Source organism: Talpa occidentalis, unplaced genomic scaffold (assembly GCF_014898055.3).
Source record: "Talpa occidentalis isolate TD23 unplaced genomic scaffold, MPIMG_talOcc4v2.1 talOcc4.12, whole genome shotgun sequence".
NCBI classification, from domain to species: Eukaryota; Metazoa; Chordata; class Mammalia; order Eulipotyphla; family Talpidae; genus Talpa; species Talpa occidentalis.
In genome coordinates this window covers 41,651,352-41,669,513 of record NW_023601212.1, presented here as the reverse complement: position 1 = coordinate 41,669,513, position 18,162 = coordinate 41,651,352, and the positions used below count along the sequence as shown (strand labels likewise).

The 18,162-nt window shown below is 47.9% G+C and overlaps 1 long non-coding RNA gene across 3 annotated transcripts; it reads left to right on the top strand.

Annotated features, from left to right (window-relative positions):
- Nucleotides 1-5,184: 5,184 nt before the first annotated feature.
- LOC119241035 (uncharacterized) lies at nucleotides 5,185-17,628 on the top strand. 3 transcript variants are annotated; one of them, XR_008551111.1, is made up of 3 exons: nucleotides 5,185-5,241; nucleotides 9,667-9,868; nucleotides 15,099-17,628. It is a non-coding gene; the product is annotated as an uncharacterized LOC119241035 (long non-coding RNA). The 3 variants fall into 3 exon arrangements; XR_008551109.1 differs by having other exon boundaries at nucleotides 6,303-9,868; XR_008551110.1 differs by lacking the exon at nucleotides 5,185-5,241 and adding an exon at nucleotides 5,510-6,470.
- Nucleotides 17,629-18,162: the final 534 nt, after the last annotated feature.

The window sequence follows — 18,162 nt, the reverse complement described above, 5'->3', positions numbered from 1 at the left end:
TGTGAGGGGTCCATACACAATTACACGTAAAGGTGATTGACATGGGACCTGCACATTAAAAAAAATAATAGATGTATTTAGGGACAGCTGTATGACAGAAGTTGTTTCAAGCACTTTCCTTGGGTCAATCCATCTAACGCCTCACAATGCCATGAAGTGGGAACTGTTACCATGTCAATTTTTAAAGAAGAAACAGAAAGGTTATGAGCCCAGGCCACAGACCTTTCTTTTTGACTCTAAACACAGTGCTCATTCTACCCGTCATTCCATGGCCCTTGTGGGTTAAAAAAAAAAAACATGAAAAAGTCGGAAAAATCAGAGCTAGAGCTAGAGAAAGACCATGCGAAATTTCTCAGACATAGGAGGGATGGTGTAACCCAGGGAGCAGGTATCCCCCTTGGATCTATAACCACCATTTGAGTTCAAACCCTCCTTTCTAAATCATGGGTTTGAGGAAAAAGCAGTGGGAGAAGCATCTCTTTCATGATCAGAGGAACTGATTACCCAACTCCCAGTTTACCTTTAATTTTTTTTAAGATTTATTTATTTACGCATACAAGAGCTGGGGTACAGGTCAGAGGTGTGGGGCGGGGAGAAGATTCACTGGAGACAGAGTGGGGAACAGAACAGGCAGACTGACTGAAATACACTGCTGAGGGGAGCGAGTAAGGAGATGTCTGCTGTGCCATGTGGGTTGCTCCCTGGCCAGGTGGCTGGGGATCGAACTCATGATGCAGAGGATGCAGACAGCCTCATAGGCTGTGTCTTAACCCCTTGTGCCACTAGGGAGGCCCCAGTTTACTTTTAAAGAATAAAAGCTCCCCATGTAAGGAGATGAACAGTGGGGTTCCTGGGGACTTCCCAACCCTACTGCCATAGCAACCAGACTCATTAGCAGTTTCTGATAGGGAGCTAAGTAGGCCCACAGCTTGGAACAGAAGTGGATGAGGGAGTAGGGAGGAGACTTTGCCCTCACACTGGACAGTCCACACCCCAGTGTCAGGTGAGATCAGAGTTTCAAGTCATCCCAGGGAAATGAGGAAGGGCACACACATACCCCTCTCATTTTGGACCTCCCTCCTGAACCTGGTGCAGATGTTTAAATTTGCCAACTTTTGTCCATGCTTGAAACCTCTGAGGGAGAACTGTGTCAGGATTCACCCAACATACAGGTCACACACACCGCTAGCTATAGGGGGCATTTTCTTTTTTCTATTTCCTTTTTTTTTCTTTGAATGACACATACCTTGCATAAGTTAAAATGCACATCTTAAATTTCAACTATTGATAGATGAATTTTTACACATGGTCACTACCAAATCAAGAGAAAACATGTCCACCCTGCCAGAAAGTTCCCTCACATCCTTTCTTAGAATTCAATATCACACAATGACTTTGTCAACATAGGTTCATTTTGCTTGTTCTTGAACTTCATAAATATGGAACCAAACAGCATGTATTTGGGAATCATGACTGCCACTGAAAGTATAGTCATGTCACTTCGTAACATGTTAGTCAAATATATAATAGTGGTCCCAAGAGAAAATACCATAGAGCCTAGGTTTGTGTTATCATGCTCTCTGATATTCACACAATAATGAAATTGTTACCAAGTAATGGGCTCACTACTCCATGTGCACAGAGGCCAATACAGTGACAGGTTTTGAGCAAAGAAAGAAGCTTTACTGAAAATTGATTGTCAAGGAGGGAGGAATTAAACTCAAATCTCCAGTCCTAGATAAGAAAGATAATAAGTTATGCAGGTTTTGAAGACCAGGGTTGAGAACTAAGAACTTAAATTTTATTGGCTGAAGAGTGGGATATGAACAAAAAAACAAAACAAAACATGGACTTGGCTGAAGTTCATTGGTTCGTTACAGAGCAGTTCATACACGAAGTAGATAGTGGCTCCCCCCCACGCCCCCACCCCCCCTTACAACCCCCTATAAAAGTGGAGTTTTGAGGGCCTCCCCTGGTGGTGCAGCGGTTGAGCGCTGGGCTGTGAGGCTTCCCGTAGCCTCCGCAGCACCGGTTCGTTCCCTGGCCACCGGTGAGGGTCCCACAAAAAAAAAAAAAGGTGGAGTTTTGAATTTCTATTGGTGGGCCCCTCATTTCTGGGTAGTCCCCCTTCTCTGTTTGCAGTTTCTTGGCTGCAGTTGGACTTGGGACTCAGCTCAAGGTTAGTCACTTCTGCATGCTCAGGCTATGTCACATGTAGATAAACTGTGTCTGTGAATACAAACGCTTTCAAAAAGAAAGTTAGATCCATTTTTTTTTCTTTTGTGCTCTAGGGTCTTAGAGCAATTTAACAATTTCACCTGTTTTAAAGTCACCTAACCATGCATTTCTCAAAATGTCTCCCTGTCATTAAATGATGTGCATGTATATTACTAAACTGTTCCTTTTCTTTGTTGTATAATATTCCATTGTAAGAAGGTACCACGATTTCTTATTCTACTGTTGATAGATACTTAAGTAGTTCACAGTGATTTGTTGTTGTGAATAAAGCTTCTAAGGACATTCTTGTATGTGTCTTTTGGTGATTATAAGTTCACCTATCTTTGTGTAAATATCCAAGAGAGTGGGATTGCAAGGTCTTAGGGCAGATGTATATGTAATTTATGACATACTATGAAATAGTTTTCCAAAATGGCAATCCCATTTTACATTACCACCAGCAGCATATGAAAGTTTCAGTCACTCCACATTGTTAGTATCACTGGAATCACTCATCTTAGCCATTCTGGTGGGTGTTATTTGCATTTCCCTGATTACTGATGATGTTGATAAGCTTTTCATGTGCTTATTGGCCACTTTGACATTCTCTTTTGTTAACTGTCCAAGTTTTCTATAACTTTATTGGTTGTCTGTCTTGTTTTTGATTTGTAAGCTCTCTTTACATATTTTAACTGTGTCCTTCATCAAATATGCCTACTGTAATTAGCTTATTCCTGGGGGAATTTTTCCTACTCCAAATTATCCCTCCAGGTTCTGGACTGGGAATGACCACAAAAACAAAAAGGCACAGATTAATCTTTTCTGGTTCCATTTTTGAGAAGATGGCAGGTGCCCTGGTTTATTGGATACCTATGACATGCCAAGGACTTTATATCAGTAATATTTCTAAACAGTCACATTTGTATTTATTTAATTCATTTATTCAACACATATTTGAAAATCTAATAGATTCCAGGTATTGTAGGACACACTGAGAACAAAAGTGAAGATCTGAAAAATAGACTGCTCCAAGGGGTAGTGGTCAGGCAGACTATAAACTTGCAAACAAATTAACAAGGCAGTATCAGAGGGAGGGAAATTCTAAAAAGGTGATTAGAGAGTCACCAGGGGTGGTCAAAGGATCAGGTAGAAGAGGTGACATGAAACTGGGGTTTGAAGAAGGAGGTGGAGCCAACCACCTGTGAGATGTAGGAGAAACGGTGTACCCGTGTACCGGGAAGGAAGAAGAGTTACTGCAAAGACTCAGAGCAGTTGGAGTGGAGTTAAGTACAGTCATGTGTCACTGAATAATGGGGAATATATTCTCAGAAAAATGTCATAGATGACACAACCTACTACACACTTAGGTTATATGGAACCACTGTCCTACATGCAGTCCAGTCTGCTGTTGAATACAGAACAGTGAGGACGAGAGGGATCCAGAGGCTGAGGGAGGAATTCAGACTGAATCTAAGCACCATGGGATGGATTGCAGTGTTCTAAACAGAAAAACATCATGGATTTGCTTTCTTTTCAAAGGGCCCTCACAGACATTTTAAGGACCCATGGGAGTGATGACAGAAGTAACCACAATTATCCAGATCATGGAGGTAGAGTGCAGGTCTTTGTCCAGGGCAGGACCACAGAAGTAGGAAGAAGTGGGTGAATTCAGGTTCTATTTACAGTTAATTATCACCCTCAATTTAGTGGGAACTGAAGTTCAGGTTAAGTGACTTGCACAAGGTCACACAACTAGAAAATGGAGAAAGGGCAAGAAAATCCACACAGAAATGTCATGTTGTGATGTGAGAGGATACAGAACCCTGGGGATACAGAGCGGTGATGGGGGCCTCAGACCTAGAAAATCCATCAGTCCTTACGGTGAAAAGTTATAAATTGGACTGAGACTCAACGTATGACGTTGGAGGGGTGCGTCTGAGGCTTCGCAAACTCGCCTGAACCCTGAACACCCAGAATGGCCCATTCAGAGAGACGACCTGGCCCACTGGCCTTCTGAGAACCCTGTCTGGGGCTGCTGCTGCCGGCCCCATTAGCGCCATCGTCATCACCCCAGATTCGTGCGTGTATAACTTCCCTCCAGCCCCCACCCTCACCTAATCGCTCCGGCATCTCCCGGGGCTGCAAAGCCGACTCCCCCGGAAGCCGCCGCAGAGCCGCCCGCCACCAGGCCATTAGCACGCAAGGAAGGGGTTCGGGGGGAGGGAGTAGTCAGCAGGGACATAAAGGGGGGAGGGAGTCGTGGAAAGGACTTGGGAGGCGGGAGCTGGAAAAGATGGGAGGTGGCAAGATGGAAAAGAAGGGAAGGAAACGGGGTCGGGAGGAAAGGAGGAGCCACTGTGGGTGGGGAAGGGGGGGGACACGTGCCCTGGGGGCGTGGCCGCGGGGAGTGGCCCCCGGGGGCCGCCGGGGTCCCCTTCGCCCTTTCTGGCCAAGGTCTGGGCGGACGAGGGGAGGGACTTTGCAGGGCACCTTCAGCCCAGGAGAGCCTGGCGACTCCCGGACGCTGGGACGCGGGAGACTAGGCGTTACCGCGAAGTCACGCGCCCGAGCCTCTTCTGGGCACCTGCGCCCGGGCCTCTGCTGGGGAGCCCATCTGCGGGGGCTGCCCCTGCGGGCCGCCGGCGCCCCAGTTCCGGCACTGCAGGGTTGGGGCGCCGGCTGCGTACTCCCGGCCTGGAGCAATAATTACCTCCCATCCCCGGCACGTCCCCTCCTCCCCAGATCCCGCCCCGCCCTCGCGCCCCAGGGAAGAGTCGGGTGGGGGCGCGAGAGGCCCCTCTGTTTGGAAGGAAATCAAAGCCAAGTGTCCGAGCGATTTCCAGGCCGTGGGAGGGGTGCTTCATAAGATACGTTGTTCCCTCCGCGCTCGCGGCTCCCCCCAGCATCCCGCAAGATGGCGGCGGCCCCAGCGGAGGGCGCGGAGCCCGGGCGGCGGCGGGGAGCGCGGCGCCCCCCTCCTGCCGGGGAGGTGGGAAGAGGGGCCAGGATGGAGGAAGGCTGGAGGTAGGGGCGGGAGGGAAGAGGGGGCTGGGAGAGGCTGGGGGAGGGAGTCTGAAGGAGGAAGGCGGCGGGCGGGCGGAGGGGAGGAGAGGGGAGCGGGGAGAGGGGGAGCCGGGAAGAGAGCGGGCGGAGGGAGCCCGAGGCGGTGGCGCCCAGGGAGCCTGGAGGGTGGGCCAGGTGGGGGGCGGGGCGGGGGGGCAGTGGCGTGGGGGGAAGCCCGCTGGGGTGGGATGAAGGAAGGAAGAAGAAAGAAAGGGGAGCACAGGTGAGAGCAGCCTGGGTCAGGGGGAAGGGAGCACACCCCGTCGAGCTGTCCCCGGGGTCCAGGCCGGCGCTCTTCAGGTTCCTGTGCTCAGTGTCAAACTGGGGAAGCCAGACCTCCTCTACCCTTCTACCTCGGGGCTCATCTGGCCTCCCCCTTGCCTGACTGGTCTCTGACACGCCCAGCTTTGGCCCATTGCCCTGTTCTGGGGCTGGTACAGAGCAAGATCCCCACTGTCTCCCGGCCTCCAAGGTAGACTTCCTGTAGAGAGCATTGTTTGGGTGCCTCTGCATGGGCCCTACTTTCTGGAGAGGCCTGAGAGTTTCCAGAGAGGCGAAATTGAGGCAGAGGAGAGCCAAACACACAATATGGGTCTCCCTGCCCCAAGTGTCCCACCTTTGGCGCCAATCCTCCCCCCCAACCCAACCCTCCCTCCCCTTGGGTACTCCTTCCTTCTCCCCAGGCTACCCCATGAGCGTTTCAAGTCTCCCCCATCCCAACCTTCCTGCTTCACCATGGGGGAGCTCCCAAACGCCTGAAAATATCTTTAAATTAGGAAAAAGAGCTCAGCCGCCAGGGTCCTTTGGTCCTATTAAAGGAGGAGCAGAGGCCACCAGCTTCCCTCCCCACCTCCCCTCTACTCTGATTTTGCATTTGAAGCCCTAACAACCGACCCTGCTAGAACAATGGTGGGGCTTGCCCAGCCGGCCCCAGCTGCTTCCCTTTCAGTTGCCCTGGGCTCCCTGCCAGGTGTGCCAAAATTAGGATGGCTCCCTTCCCTGGGTCCTTTTCATCCCCCCAGGGCTGCTGGGACTCAGAGAAGATAACGAAGCTGATTGCCGCCTACCCTTTAGGCTGGGGTAACCCAGGCTCGAACTTGCCTGAAAATCTGTCATCAAATGACTGCCCCAGGAAAGTATTCATGTGCCAGGCTCAGTGAAGGTTTTTATGCAGCACCCTCCCTGTACAGGTAACACCCCAACTCCTCCAGGCAGCCCTCCTGGCCTGCTGGCATTTGCACCCTACTGTTTGCCATAGACTTGGGCAATAGAATGAGGCTACTGGGTTCAAATCCAAGTCACACCTCTTTCTGTCCCCCTATCCCCACAGCTCAGATAACCACTGAGACCCTCACTTTCCCAAGCTGTCAAATGAGCATGATTATGAAAACTTCTATCTTGAGACTTTCATAATGTCAAAAAGAGGTCATATATGCAAAGTGGGTATGAAACAGTTCGCAATTCTGTAGCCCCAACCACCTAGCCCCTCACTGAACCCCAAACACACTCGGGTATGCGCCCACCACCAGGCTTCCCACTGGCTGTTCCTCCCAGATCTCCCCTCAGCATCCTTCTCCCTTTATTCACATCTCTGCTCATAGGTCACCTCAGAAGGGAGGTCCCTGGCCACTTAGCCATCACTCCAGAACCCATATTGTTTATCATCACCTGACGTTACTTAGCTGAGCTGAGGCTCTGGAATAAGGTTCAAATCCTGACTTCACAATTACTGGCTGTGTGACCTTGGACTGAGCCTCAGCTCCCTCCTTTATAAAATTTAAAATGGGGATAGCTGCTGGGATGAATAAGTGACTTAATGAATAGAAAAACCTCAGATCAGTGCCCGCCCTACACTAGGTTATTCCCAGAACTAATACTGCTTGTATTATTTCTGGGTAGCCCGTCTGCCTCCCTCCTGCCTACTGCTATGTCCTCAGTGTCCCAATAGCCTGGCACATATTAGATGCTTACTAAATGTTTGATGAATTAGATTTTACTAGAGCTCTGTGAGCCTCAGTTTTCTTATTTGTATAATAGGATGATAATAATTGTGCCTCACAGATGCTGACCCATGGGATAAATGCTGCTGTTCTGTTTTTAGAAATACTGTTGACTTTGAACAACACATATTTGAACCACAGAGGCTGGTCCATGTATATGGAGATTTTTTTCAGCATGGGTTCCAGTTTGGGCTGGTTGAACCCATGATTGCAGAACCTTCCAATATAATTGGCTGACTATACAGGACTTAACATCTACAGATTTTTGGCATGGTGGGTGGGAGTTACTGAAATTGTCACACACACTCAACCCCCCATACCAAAAGGCAACTGTAGTTAAAGTTTTAGGACAATCAAAATTTATACATGAATTTTCACCTGCTGGATGTCAGCGTGTTACAGGGCAACCCTAATGTGAAATGGGTTGGCCTGACTATGGGCCCTCACCGCACCCTTAAAAGGGACTTATAATGAAACTCAACAGCAGGCACACACAAAAAGGGGTAATAAAGGGTTTATTTACAAAAAGGGGAAATGAAGAAATGAATAACAGGGAGAAAGAGAGAGATAAATTGGTGAATGTGTCCTACTGTTACAGGGCAGGGAGAGGGACACCCCAGAACCCCCAAACCTGCCCACTCTAAATAGGTTCTGCCATCTGCTGCATCAAGGCAAAATATATAAGACCTTTAATGAAAAGGAACTTTAATACAATTAGTAAACAATACAAAAAAGACAAAGAATACAGTTTCTAAATCAAGCATCCTAAGTTACCTATCCCTTCATGGGTAAAAGTCCACCCAAATGGGATTGGCCCAGAGTAAGGCCTGATACAAGTCTAAAGCACCTTCCCATGGTGACCCATAGAAAGTGGTCAGAAGCAGCCAGACAATTCTGGGAGGAAAAGAGCAAAAGCAAAGTCAAGATAAAAGCTGCCATTGTCAACCTCCCCACAGGTCTCTCACCCACATCTGTTTCAACCAGTCCAGGACCAAGAAGCAAGCGCTGTTTCTTCACGTGTCTCCCTGCTCCACATGCCTCCACCAGGTCTCCTTCTTGCTCTCCAGCCTGCTTCCTTCCTTCTCATTTCCTTTCCAGCTTCTTCTCCTCCTTGCTCAGCTCCATCCCCCCTTTGGGTAGTGCAGGGAACCTGGAACCTCCCCTATTCCTGGGTACCACCCTGTTACACTACCAGTTCTGCAGAGCTGGAACCCCAACAACACCATTGAAGGCCAGCGAAAAAAACAAGGACCCCCAAGGCCCCAAGTGTCTGGTATTATACCAAACCTGGCTGCTTAACTCCACCCTTAGTTCCCAACAGCCCTCCCCTCTGTGGTGATGACATTATGGGATTTGTAGTCCTTTGTGTCTTGGATATCTTTGGTCTGGGGTGGGGGTGTGGTCCATAAAACCTATCTGTGGAGTTTGTTCAGGACATCCTTTCCTCCCCAACAAGTGCCCCTAACACCAGTATTACTTAAGGGTCAACTATAATACACATTGGGCCTGTAGACGATGCTTAGTACATAGAAGTTACTTAATATATTTGACCTACATCTGGAGTCAGAGAATGTGGGAGAACTCGTTCTCTTTCCCTACTTATAGAGAGTTTGCTAGTTGAGCGTCAGGGTGCCTTGCTTTATACTTTCTTCCCAGCCTGTCTTGCTTCTAGAGGAGCTGCGTGATACTCTTCAGGCCAGTGAGACCCAAGTAGAGATTGGCTGGGGTATTCAGAGCAAGGTGGACCTGTTATTATCTGAACCTCAGTTTCTCCATCTTTAAAATGGGGTTAAAAACAGCAACCCACTGTGGTGAGGATCATATAAGTGACCCAGAGGGATTTATAGGTGGCCAGGGGACCTGGATAGTGCTGGCCCTGATGCCATTGAACTGCTGGTCTCCAACAGCACTAGGCTCTAAACTCTAAATCAATTGGTGAGGAAAAAGCAGCCTTTTTGTTCTTTTTGTTTACTGTAATGTGGATGTTGATACTTGCAGCTCAAGTTATTTCCAGATGATATTAAATTCTTCATGTCCCTAAATATGCTCAGGAAAGAGTACCTGTTTACTGATTTATTTTTGTTTTTACTATTTTTTTTATTTATGGTTAATAGACTATAGATGCAGCTGGGAGACCACAACATAAAAAAAATGGTAGAGTGGATGCATTTAACTAGGCCTCTGTGCAGTTCAGGAAGAGGGAATGAGAGACGGCCTATAAGAGGGAGGGTATAACTGTGTTCTCCCCAAAAGCTGTGTTGAAGTCCTAACCCCCAAAATCTCAAAACATGACCTTATTTGGAAATAGTGATGTTGTAGCTGTAGTTAATTAAAATAGGTCCTGTTGGAATAGGCAGAGATTTAATCCAATATGACTGGGTTACAGATTTAGTCTAAGAAAAGAGACACAGATGCATGCTGAAGAGAAAAGGCCATGTGACGATGGAGGGAAAGATCAGAGGACGCGTCTATTAGCCAAGGACACGAAAGACTGTTGAAGGCCAGCAGAAGCTGGAAGAGGCAAGGAAGGACCCTAGGGACTTCACAGGGAGCTGTGTGGCCACCTTAATACAGCCCTCCTCCAGAATGTAAGCCAATACATTTTAAGCTACCTTCCACTTCAACCCCCACCACTGGGTTGTGGTGCTTTTATTTTTTTAAGATTTATTTTATTTATTTATGCATATAAGAGCTGGGGTATAGGCCAGAGGGATGGGGGGTGGGGAGTGAGAGGATTCACCAGTGACAAAGTGGGGAGCAAAACAGGCAGACCTTCTGAAATACACTGCTGAGGTGAGCAGTGGGCAAGACAGAGAGGTCTGCTGCGCGATATGGGTTAACTCCCTGGCTGGGGATTGAACTAGTGCTGAAGTGGCAGCAGATAGCTTCACAGTGCTGAGACTTAACCCCTTGCACCACCAGAGAGGCTGTGAGTTGTGGTACTTTTTACAACAGCCCTAAGGAATACAGGTATGTGTTAAGAAGCAGCAAGACACATTGCAAATTGCTCACTCTGGTTTTGGGGTACACAATCTGCAGTAAATCATTTGCTTCAGGTTATGTTAGCATCCTCTCTAGACCCTGATCACACAAATGGATAGGGAGGGCCCTCTGTCAATGGACACAGAACCACCCCACCTTCCTGGAGCAATTCCCACCTTCCAGAATCTCCCCAAGTTGGGTTAACACAGCTCAGCTGGCTTCAACTACAGGTTTAGGTTCCTGCCAATATTACCGTGGATTTAACATTAAGGATATCCTGTTTCCCCCAGCTTGGTTGGGACATCCCTGAAGTAAGGGAATAACACTTTTGTACTTTCAGGACAAAGCCCAGATGTTAGGTTTGTTGGCACTCAGAAAAGTTCATCCCATTGAAAGCAAGAGAATTAACACATGGGACACATGAACTGAACTTCTGTGCTGGGGTCTTCATTGAGTTCATGGAGATTCCTCCAGGAACCTGAAAGTCAGAGCTAGTGGTCCAAGAATCCTCCCCTTAGAGGATACCCTTCCTTAATGTAGGTGCCAGAAGGGAAAGGGGATGACCTCACAGTTAAGAAGAACCAGTTGTCTAAGAACTTTTCTTTAATGAAAGTAAGATAGGAGGGCTTGACGTGACCTAATGGCAGTGCAAATGGAGAAAAGTATATGGATTCAGGATAGATTTTGGAGTTGGAACTGGCAAGGTTTGCTATGGATTGAATATGAAAGAAGAGGGGTTTTGGAGGATGGATGGCTTACCAATCACTGTTTGTGTGCCTTCCTCCTACGCCACTCAACATTTCCAGTTATTTAATAACATATAACAAATTACCACAAATTTAGTGGCTTAAAATAAAACACATTGTTCAGAATCTCTGTGTGGCAAGAATTCAGGCATGGCTTAGCTGGGTGCCTCTGGCTCAGGGTGTATCACAGCTGCCACTAAGATGGTGGCTGGGTATTATGGAAAACAATAATATGCATATTTGTATGCAAAAATAAATATTTTTAAAAAATACTAATTCGGGGTCTCTCCTGGTGGCACAGCGGTTGAGCACTGGGCTATGAAGCTGTCCGCAGCTTCTGCAGTGCCAGTTCGATCCCCTGCTGCCGGCGAGGGTCCCACATGGCGTGACAGACCTCTCCTGCCACGTCCACTGCTCCCCTCAACAGTGTATTTCATCAGTCTGCCTGTTCTGTTCCCCGCTCTGGCTCTGGTGAATTCTCTTACCCTACCGTGCTTCTGACTGTACCCAGTGCTTGTATAAATAAATAAATAAATAAATCTTTAAAAAAAAATACTAGTTCATGTACCCTCCCCTCATTTACTGCAGCACTATTCACAATAGCCAAGAGTTGAAACCAACCTAAGTGCCCATCGATGGGTGATTGGATAAAGAAGATATGGTGTATATACACAGTGGAATACTACTGGGCTATTTTTAAAAAGATGAAATCCTTCCGTTTGCAATGACATGGATGGACCTAGAGGGTATTATGCTAAGTGAAATAAATTAGATGGATAAAGACAAATACCATATCGCTTCACTCACATGTGAAAAAGAAACAAATGAATAAACAAAAGCAAACTCTTAGACTACAAGAACAAAATAGTGGTTACCAGAAGGGAAGGGGAAAGGGAGGTGAATAAAAGGAGTCATTTGTATGGTGATGGATAGAAACTAGAGCATCATGTTGGTGATAAGCGTAATGCAGGATATATGGATATTGATATATAAGTCTGTATATCAGACTTACATACCTGACATCTATATAACGGTATAAACCAATAATATTCAGTTAAAAAAAAAATAGATGGTGGCTGGGACCACGGTCTCATCCAAAGACTCAATTTCAGATCCATTTCCAGGCTCACTAGCTGTTGGCAGGATTCAGTCCCTCACTTAATGTTGATAATAGGCCTTCTCCAGTTCTTTTACCAACAGAAGTTTACAATGTAGCAGTGGTTCTGCTCAGGGAGTGAAAATGAGAGTGAGAGAGAGCACCCAAGATGCAAGCCATAGTCCTTGTGTAACCTAATCTCAGAAGTGACACCCCATCACCTTTGCCATATTCTGTTAGAGCAAGTCATGGAGTCCCATCCATACCCCAAGGGAAAGGGGTCACGCAAGAATGGGCATCATTGGCGGCTTTTTAGGGACTGCCAACTCACCACGCACATGGATCCAATCATGTCATATCTTTGCCTGCTGACTCTGGCTAGAGGCAGCTCAGTTCTGCTGTGGCCAGCCAGAAGTTCCAGAGAATCCATTTCCCCTATAATCATACCTCAACCAATGAAAAACAGGGGTTGGAGGATAAATGCCCCAGCTCCCTCACCCTTCACATAAGTGACTCTGAGATACATGTCTCAGGGGAATTAAGCCCTACCTAGATATTCCAGTATGACGGGCTCATGAACACACTCTTTACTGGGTTGAGGGGTATTGCACCCACAACACCAAGAGAAAACAAAGCCATATCATTAACAGAGATGGGGGAGACCCGGGAAGTGCAGATCTGGGGCAAGTGGAGGGTTTTGTTTCAGACATGATACTTGGGCATGCCCACCTGGTATCCAACAGCTGAAGGTCAGAAGAGAGGCCCAAACTGAAGATGTCATTGTCAGGTGTAAATGGCATTTAAATGCCAGTCTTGAGACTGGTTGATGTGACCAGGGAGGTAAGTGTAGACACAGGAGGGACGAGGGAAAGACCTTCATTAAGATCAGGAGATGAGGAAGAACCAGCAAATGAGACTGAAAACAGGCTACTGGAGTGGAGTGACAACTCTTGGGATAATTTTGCTGGGATAGGCAATGTTTTTGTTCCTGATGCTACTGTAACAAGTAAACACAAACTGGGTGGATTTAAAACAAGACAGGGCCTCCCTGGTGGCGCAGGGGGTTGAGCAATAGCGCTGTGGAGCTGTCTGCAGCCTCTGCAGCACGGTTCAATCCCAGGCCGGCCAGGGAGACATCCATATGCACAGCAGACCTCTCCTGTCTTGCCCGCTGCTCCCCTCAGCAGTGTCTTTGGTCTGTATGCCTGTTCTCCCCGCTCTGCCTCTGGTGAATTCTCTCACCCTCTCGCACCTGTGGCCTGTACTCCAGTTCTTGTATGCATAAATAAATAAATCTTTAAAAAACAACAACAAGACAAAGTAAAACAAAACACAGAGAAGTGTTTTTTTCATAGTCACGGAAACCAGAAGTCCAAATCAGTATCACTGGGTTGAAATCAAGGTGACCCTCTGAGGACTTCAGGGGAGGATTCTTCCTTTGCCGCTTCCAGTTTCCGGGGTTTCCAAACATTCTTTGGCTTGTGGTTGCATCACTCCAATCTCTGCCTCTGTCTTCATGTAGCTCCTTTCTCCTGTGTCTGTATGTTGTTCCTTTTCTTTTCTCTCCATTGGGAAATTGTCATGGGATTTAGAACTCATCCTAATCCAAGGTGATCTCGTTTCAAAATTTTTAATTTATTTACACCTGCAATTACCCTTTTTCCAAATAAGGTCTCAGATTCTGGATGTTAGGATGTGGACATATCTTATTGGGGGGAGCCACCATTCAACCCAACACAGGTAGGAAGAAACAGAGTTGGAGATAGGGAGGGATGGGGGAATGGGGGTGAGCTTGTCATGCCAAGTGAGCCACCTCAATCCCCCCCCACTGTTTATTTTTTTAAAGATTTCTTTATTCATGCATACAAGAACAGGGTACAGGCCAGATGTAAGGGAGGGTGAGAGGATTCACCACAGACAGAGCAGGAAACAGAATAGGCAGACTAACTGAAATACACTGCAGAGGGGAGCAGCATATGAGACAGGAGAGGTCTGCGGGGCCATGTGGGAACTTCCCCAGAGGCTGCTTCACAGCTCTGCCCTCAACCGCTCAGCTCAACTGCCTGTGCCACTAGGGAGACCCTCCCCCCTGTTATTTTTGAGTCAGCAAAATATGTCTGCCACTGACCTTGATTAAAGGACTGACTATGCACAGGACAATCATAACCATGTGGCTAGAGAGGAGGAATCCTGTCTGCCCAGAAACAGGGCAACACCCCCAGGTCTCTGGCCACTGACTCAGGCCAGGGCTGAGTGCAGTTTCTCGGCTCCCCAACTGGCCTTCATCTGTACTTGGTCCCATGACTCTCCTCCCAAATCTGAGCCTGTGCCACAATCTTTCAAGACTTCAGACATTTGTCTAGAAGGTTTTCTACAATCAGATGGCCTTTCCTCCTGCAACTCCATCCATCTGGCCTTCAAGTTTGTTTGTTTGTTTGTTTTCTACTCTTTTTTTTTTATATATATATATATATATATATAAGCACAGGGTACAGTCAGAAGCGCGGGAGGGTGAGAGAATTCACCAGACCAAAGCAGGGAGCAGAGCAGGCAGAAGGACCGAAGTACACTGCTGAGGGGAGCAGCGGGTGGCAGAAGTCTGCATGCCATGTGGGACCCTTCTCTGGTGGCCGGGGAGCAGCCAGGGATCGAACCGGCGCTGCAGAGGCTGCAGGCAGCTTCGCAACCCAGCGCTCAACCGCTGCGCCACCGGGGAGGCCTTCAAGTTTGAGGTTCCTTCCACAGTGGGGTGGCCTCAGTTATGCCAAGATCGGATCATCAGCTCCCATCACACCCCACACTCTGAACAGCTTCCATAATTGTAATTAAATGGTTTTGAAGGTGGTAGTTGCTCTTCCACCATCTAGAATGTGAGCCAGGAGAGAGTGGGTGTGGGGGAGTAGGGGTTATGTCCCCTGGCACCTAGTTCAGATATGGCATGTAGTAGGTGCCCAATAAACATGCCCAAGACATTGAATGAATTCTTTTGTCCAGGTGAGGAAGGAGGCATGGTGCTGGCCTTCAAGCAAACAGACAAGTCACCTGGTATCTCTGCAAGATGTTCCAGAAGCTTCTATGAGGTGACAGGAATATTGTGCGCATGCTCATCTCTCTCTCTCTCTCACACACACACACACACACACACACACACACACAGAATGAGCTTTCCCCACCCCCACCTGCCCTGTTCCCAATTTCTCCACAGAATATTTTTTTCCCTCGGGCAGAAAATGGACCATTATTAAAACAACACGGAGACCCAGCGAGGAAAACCCATTTGCAGCGATTTATACCGCGTCACCACTGCTGCCGGCTACCGAGAGGAAATGGGGGGAGAAGCGCGGGGTTTAAGCACGGGGTGAAGAATCTCATTGCATCACAGAAGAACAGATGGGTGTGTGTTTTTCTCTCCTCTTACCCCGGCCCCATCCCATTCAGAATGCATGTCGGTGTGGGTTTGTTCTCCGTGGTGTGGTAGGGGCGACTCTGGGGAGAATGAGGCCACACCTGGCTGGGTCCCAGGAGAGGAAGGCAGCTTGGGATCCACCCAGGATCCCCTCTGCCACTGCCCACTTGGGCTGGAGGGTCTTCCTCCATTCATCCTCTTTTAATTTTTATACATTCTTATCACCACCTGGAATTATCCAGCCTCATTCATTGTCAACTTCCTTGAAGGCACTCTGAGTTTCCACTGGGGAAAACAGCAGTTGCTCAAATATCCTGACAAGGGCTAATCCACTGTGACCCCACACATCCTCCCCTGAAGTTGGTACTGATACATCGGCCCTCCCCACCAGGCAGAGAACTCACACAAAGAAAGGGGCTGTTTCATTTCTCTCTCTCTTTTATGGATGCCCAGACCTTCCACCCCACTAAACTAAGTCTGATCCACAGCCAGTTTTGGCGGGAGGGAGAACATGACTGCATCATTTTGCTGTTTAAATGCCATGAGTAATTTCTCTCCTTCAAAGTTAAAATCTGTTAGCATGGCTCCAGTGGATCTTCCCAATTCAGACACAAACACCCCACCCCCACCCCACACCTGTGCAGCCCCAGATCCCTTGCAGTCAGACCCACTCCCTGGCTCATTTGTGGTACCCTCCTCACCCAAGATGCCTTGGGCAGCAGCTTTTGGGAAAACCTAGATTCCCTTTCCCTCTGTGTACACCTCTTGTGCCTTGGGGCCAGACACCCATGGTCAAATGCAGCCCAGGATATGATCTGTTTGGCCCATGCAGGGTTTTTTAAAAATTGCAATGAGTTGACAGCTTTTAAATATCAGGCAAGTGTTGCATAAAAATCTGGATTCCTGGCTTCCTATCAAAAAACACAGCTTCTAAGAAGCTGAGGTCATGCTTCCTGCAGGGCCAGTGCTCATCTAGGACTGCCCCCACCCTAGGAGAGGGCCCAGCTTTCCCATTTCTCATGTGGTGGGTGGTTAAAGGGACTCTGAGCCAGACTGCCAAACTTAGAATCACTCAACCTTCCTGTTCTGGAATCTTCTGCTTGTCCTCCTGGAGGGATTCTTCTTGCTTCTGGTACTCAGGAAGCTGTGCTTTGTGGACCCCACCAATAGGCTCTGGGTACTACAGCTCAGGTTGTAGTCTATCAATGAAATTCCTGTGGAGGGAGAGGTGGGGGTATTTACTCCCTAGCTCTGCCCTCACCCTGTGGTCCCTGTAGGCCATCTATGTCTTTGCAGAGGCCGCAAGTCCTCACCACACAGCGGGCAGTGTCTCCAGGGTCTGACAATGGCTTCTCCCCTGTCCCCAGATGTAGGAGTGCTAAGGGCTCCCCATTTTTATTAATCCAAGTCTGGCATTTTTCCTGGGGTTCCCTACATCTGTCCACACTGTGTAAATTTGTCCCTTTGATGAACTCTGTTCAAATTACTTAATTTGAATGTAATTTGACTGATACTGCCCCTCCACCTGTTAATCCACTTGGAAAATGGAGGTAACTGTAGCTGCCTCTGGAGTTGATTTGAGGTTGAAAAGAGTTGACAGTGCACAAGGAAAGGGCTTAGCATGTGCTAATGAATGTTCACAATTACTATTACAGTTGACCTTCAAATAACAAGGAGATTAGGGGCACCCACCCCTGTGTAGTTGAAAATCTTCATGTAACTTCTGCCTCCTCAAAAACTTTATAGCGATCCCTTGGTTTCCTTGGGGGATTGGTTTCAGTAGCCCAGAAACTAAAAATCTCTGGATGCTTAAGAGCCTTATGTTGGAGCCTCCCTGGTGGTGCAAGGGGTTAAGCACAGCACTGTGAAGCTATCCATAGCCTCTGCCCTGTAAGTTCCAGTCCCAGCCGGCCAGGGAGCTACCCACATGGCGCAGCAGACCTCTCCTGTCTCTCCTGCTGCTCCCCTCAGCAGGGTATTTTCATCAGTCTGCTTGTTCTGTTCCCTGCTCTGTCTCTGGTGAATCCTCCTACCACAACCCCCCCCCCAACCCCCACACTTCTGGCCTCTACCCCAATTCTCATATGCATAAATAAATCTTTAAAAAAAAAAAAAGAGCCTTATGTCACCCCTCTGACATTGGTTAAATCTGTGAATGCAGAATCTGCGGCTATGGAGGGCCAGCCATATTTATTAAAAAACATCTGCAGGGGCCTCCCTGGTGGCGCAAGGGGCTAAGCGTCAGCACTATGAAGCTATCCACAGCTACTGCTGCATGAGTTCGAGTCCTGGCCAGGGAGGTGACCCACATGGCGTGGCAGACCTTTCCTGTCTTGCCCACTGCTCCCTTCAGCAGTGTATTTCAGTAGATCTACTTCCTCTGCTCCCCATTCTGTCTCTGGTGAATCCTCTTCCCTCCACCCCCCATACCTCTGGCCTACACCCCAGTTCTTGTATGCATAAATAAATGAATCTTAAAAAAAAATCTACATGTGATTAAAAAAACTAGCAACAACAAATGTTGGCGAGGGTGTGGAGAAAAAGGAACTCTTCTGCACTGTTGGTGGGAGTGCAAACTGGTCCAACCACTATGGAGAGCTGTGTGGAGATTTCTGGACCTACTAAACATAGAGCTTCCATATGATCCAGCAA